The sequence below is a fragment of the Euphorbia lathyris genome, chromosome 2, assembly GCF_963576675.1.
Source record: "Euphorbia lathyris chromosome 2, ddEupLath1.1, whole genome shotgun sequence".
In the NCBI taxonomy this organism is placed as follows: Eukaryota; Viridiplantae; Streptophyta; class Magnoliopsida; order Malpighiales; family Euphorbiaceae; genus Euphorbia; species Euphorbia lathyris.
In genome coordinates, this window is record NC_088911.1 from 25395646 (window position 1) to 25400280 (window position 4635).

Genomic DNA, 4635 nt, shown 5'->3' on the forward strand with positions numbered 1-4635 from the left:
GTTCAGAGACTCTGGTGGTTCTTGGATTGGCGGTTTTATTACTTATCTTAGAATTTGTAATGTCCTTATGGAAGAGTTTTGTGGGTTTGTACTTTAGCTTATAGTTAGTCTATAGCAAGGGTTCCAGACGTTTGATTATGAAGATGGATTTTAGAGTGGCATTATTCTTCATGTTGGACAACTTGGTTGTCTCTCATCCTTTTGTTTGGCTTCGGCTTATCAATGGGTGTCATAGGCTCAAGGATCAAGATTATACTTTGAGGTTTGTGCATTCCTACGATGATTAAATCTGGTTGGTCGAAGTGGAAGAGTGCAACGGGTTTCCTTTGTGACCCTGGCATGCCTAATAGATTGAAGGGAAAATTCTACCGCACGGCAATCAGACCAGCATTGTTATATGGTACGGAGTGTTGGGCAGTGAAACACTGTCACATCCATAAGATGTCGGTGGCGGAGATGCGTATGTTGAGATGGATGTGTGGTCATACGAGAAAGGACCGGGTGAGTAATGAAATAATTAGGAAAAAAGTAGGGGTTACATCTATTGAGAATAAAATGAGAGAAACCCGACTAAGGTGGTTTGGCCATGTGAGACGTAGAGCGCTTGATGCGCCGGTTAGGAGGACCGAAGAGTGGCAAAAGGATGTAGTGGTGAGGGGTAGGGGAAGACCTAAGCAAACTTGGAGGAGGGTGATCGAGAGTGATATGAGTTTACTGGGAATTAAGAAAAATATGGTAGTGGATAGGACGGAGTGGAGGGAGCGAATTTGTGTCGCTGACACGACTTGATTTTACGGTTTTATATAATGGTTCATGTTAGCCGACCCCGAATCATTTCGAGACTAAGGCTTTGATGTTGTTGTTGTTGTTGTTGTACAAGTGAACCAATAGTGTACATCACTACCTACTGAGAGAGTAATAGAGCTACTAACTGGTTGGTAAATTTTACAAGATCGTTTGTGGACCTCCATGATCTCCTTTTTTAAGATTGTTGTGGTTTGAGTTTCTTTAGAATCGTTCGGACTTAGCTCTCCTTTTTTTTTTTAGGATTCTAAAGTGGCATTAGGCTTATCAATGTGGACAACTTGGTTGCGTCTCATTCTTTATCTTGGTTGTGGCTTATCAATAGGTTTTGAGATTGACTGCGACTTTATCAATGAGTGTTGTAGGCTCAAGGATCAAGATTAGGCTATGAGGTTAGTGTGACTAGTTGGTAAAATTTGTATGATTGTTCCTCTTGGGTCACATGAGTGTGATGACCCTTCTGTAGACCTTTGTGATATTTTTAAAAGGGAAAATATATCGAAATTCATTTTTCACAAATTATCTACAACTATGTCAAATGATAATCTGAATTATGTCAAACTAACTAAATTATTATTGTTAATACATTTTAAGAACTAAGATTTATAAACTATGAGTTTATGATATATCTTTTAAGGTTTTCCGTTTATAATTGAAGTTTAGAATTTTTAGATTAGCATACAAAAGTCATATTATTTATGATATATAGAAAAAAAATGATATATTTAAAATTAAATTTGGAAACATGATATAGTTTTAATTTTAAACCTTTTTTTTTTTGAAATAATTTTAAACCTAATTATTTTCATATAAAGCCCTTTTCAAAACTGTTATGGTTTGAGTTTCTCTCGAGTTGTTTGGGCCTAGCTCTCTTTTTCTTTTGTTTGTTGTTTTGGGCTATTAGCCTTCTTTCCCTACCAAATAAACATAAAATAACTAATTTATTCACTTTTCATTTCAAAAATCTTTTTCATCTTTATTATATAACTTACTTATTTGATTGTTTGCATCTATGTCAAACTTTTTCTTAATGTAAATAAACGATTTTTACATACTAATTTTTGAATGCATATAATAAAATTACGGAGGAAGCAACAATATACTCCATCTTTTAGCAATCACTCAAAAATCATATATTGATTTTTGTAAGGATCAAATTGTTAGGTAAGTGTCTTTGAATGTAAAAATGAGATTATGTAAATCTCAATCTTCCAGCTTGTTGTGGAACAAGTAGACCTAGATGTATGAGTTGTCCTTTGTTCATTGTAAAAGTTTTTGGAGCTTAATACGATTTTTTGATATTTCCATCAAAAAAAAAATCATATATTGAAATAAGAAATGAACATCAAGGAGGTAAAAAGAGAGGCATAGTTGCATAGGATACCGCAGTAAAAACGATTCACAGTAGTGAAAAAGAAAACTAGGGTTTGTACTCCTACGCAGGTACTCAACAGTCAAACAATATACTATCCTATCTTATCCTTGAAAGTTTTAAACTTTTATAAATTAAACTGATGTCAATCTTTAAGCATACCAATCATTCATTCATATATAGAAAAATGTGGTCAGTGAAACTTTTTCCATCGAAATTCATGAACATTCAAAAGGTTAATTAATCATTGATAAAAGCAAATGAGAAAGTTGTTTACTTTATGTTTTGCAAAGGTCAAAAAGCTTCAATTTCCCAAAAGCCACACCTTTACCAGACAGCATTCATACAATATCCCCTTTCCAACAACAAGGATTAAGACTAATTATTTAATTTAACTATCGGCAGAAAAATGGTCAGATTAATCTCATCATGACACTAATTGAAAAACCAGCTAACATTAGCTCATACACTGACAAGCAATGGAGAGATTTATGGATGTCTAATCTACTGGAGTATTATATTACATCACAATTTTCAATGCACCATGAATGAGTAATAGCCATAGATAGGGGTGTTTAGTGTTTGTGTATGTGTATAACTGCCAAACTTCTCAGCTATGCCCTAAAAACAAGTGCCTGATCCTCCTTCTCTAGCTTGTCATTCAGGTGTTTGAACTTTGGATGCTTTTCTTCTCTCGTCCACTTCAACTTCCTTCCCTAAAAAATGGCTGCAAAAAGTGCTTATAGCCACCAAGATGCTGGTAGGAATCACCAAACTCTTCATTTGCACAATGCTTATCTTGGGTATCATTAGTTACAGGAATATCCACACTGAAAAAGACTCAAGCTTTTCATAATATTAGATGAATAACGTCAGATTGGTTATTCCCCAGAGGATTAATTTCACCATTAAATCTATTTACCATCATAATATGATAAGAACATCTTACATTAGATACAAACCAATCATATGATAAGAGACTTAGGGTTTCAATTAAATAGAACACAACAAGGTATGTATAGCTGAAGAAAGTCTAGTTCCAGCACAAAGAATACTAGAACTTTAGCCAATAATTTGATGCAACTTCACACCTTAATCTATATAAGCCTTAAAGCTTGAAAACCCTAAAAAATTCAAAGAATGCACCCACACTTTAGGTAAGGAATTCTAATTTGACAGTAACATCCATATAAAATGATTCAATACAGTTGAGCAATGCAATTAGAATTTAGATCTAATAGTAGATAAACAAATGAAAAAGGTATGACCATGCTTTTATAAAATTTTAATGTACACACACCAGCAGGCACTCAAGCACCAAGTAGTGCTACAGCAAACATGTAAGGGAGGTTACAGAGTACAACGTCTTTTCTATTTTATTATATCGCCCATTTCGATGGAAATCTCAATCTGCACAAAATCGAAGAGACTTTTCAAAAAATGACAGAAAAGATAAAGGGGTTAACTTTCTTCCTTCCTTCCTTTCTTTCTAGTACATGATCTATCCAGCTCATACCTTTTACAAAAAAATTTCTTTTGATCAGACCAGAAACTCACTCACTCACTCACCCCCCAAATATGAGTCAGTCATGAAACCCTAAGAGAGAGAGATAATAAATATATATAGAAAGTTTGATGTTTGAGAAAGTTAAAACCCAGATCTGAAGATGCCATAAACGGACGGATCAGATACTGGAAGCCATCATGAAAAAAACCTTCCTAATCATAAACCCATTAAAAAAAGACTGACAATCTATCATCATAACACCAGTTGAAAACAAAATGAAAAAGGGGGTAATGATGAAAATCCAATTGAAACTAGATTCGGTCAAAAAACTTGATGATTACACCAATCTGCATATTAAATGGACAAAAAACAGAAAAACCAGAGGGGTTTAAAAACCAAACCTTTCCATTTTGGGGGCGGCGATGTATAAATCGGGAGCATTAATTGGGGGGAATGAAGCCTGGTCCGACGACACTAACAAAGGTAGATAGATAGATCTAAGAGAGTAGAGTCCTCGAGCCAGACAACATTCCCCTCAAAAAAGAAGCCCCCCTTCCTTCCCTGAGAAGAAGAGGGATATTTATGCTATCTATCTAAGCCCCCCAAGAGTTTCGGCTGTGTTCAAGGGAGAGAGGAATGGGAGGTGATGATGAAGAGATGATGAGATGAGAAAGAAAGGGGGGGGGGGGGGTTGGGTTAATTATAGGAAGAGTAAAAAATTAAAATAATATTAAAAAAAAGAGGTGGAAATTCCCAACGTTAAAAAAGACAAAAGATAGCTGCAGAGATAGACCCTACCAGCTGGTTATTCAGTTCCAGAAATGACCACGACCTCATGTATATATGTATGTAGTATATGAGTATGTATGTATGTATATACGCTACAATACATAATAGCCGTTGGATTCTACAGATTACCATGATGGTAACACCTCGTACGGGGATTGACCAT

The 4635-nt window shown here is 35.1% G+C and overlaps 1 long non-coding RNA gene across 1 annotated transcript; it reads right to left on the reverse strand.

Moving 5' to 3' along the window:
• Window positions 1-2586: 2586 nt before the first annotated feature.
• LOC136217416 (uncharacterized) lies at window positions 2587-4332 on the reverse strand. Its single transcript, XR_010683483.1, has 2 exons — window positions 4085-4332; window positions 2587-3006 (listed from the first exon to the last, which is right to left on the reverse strand). It is a non-coding gene; the product is annotated as an uncharacterized lncRNA (long non-coding RNA).
• Between the last annotated feature and the right edge of the window lie 303 nt (window positions 4333-4635).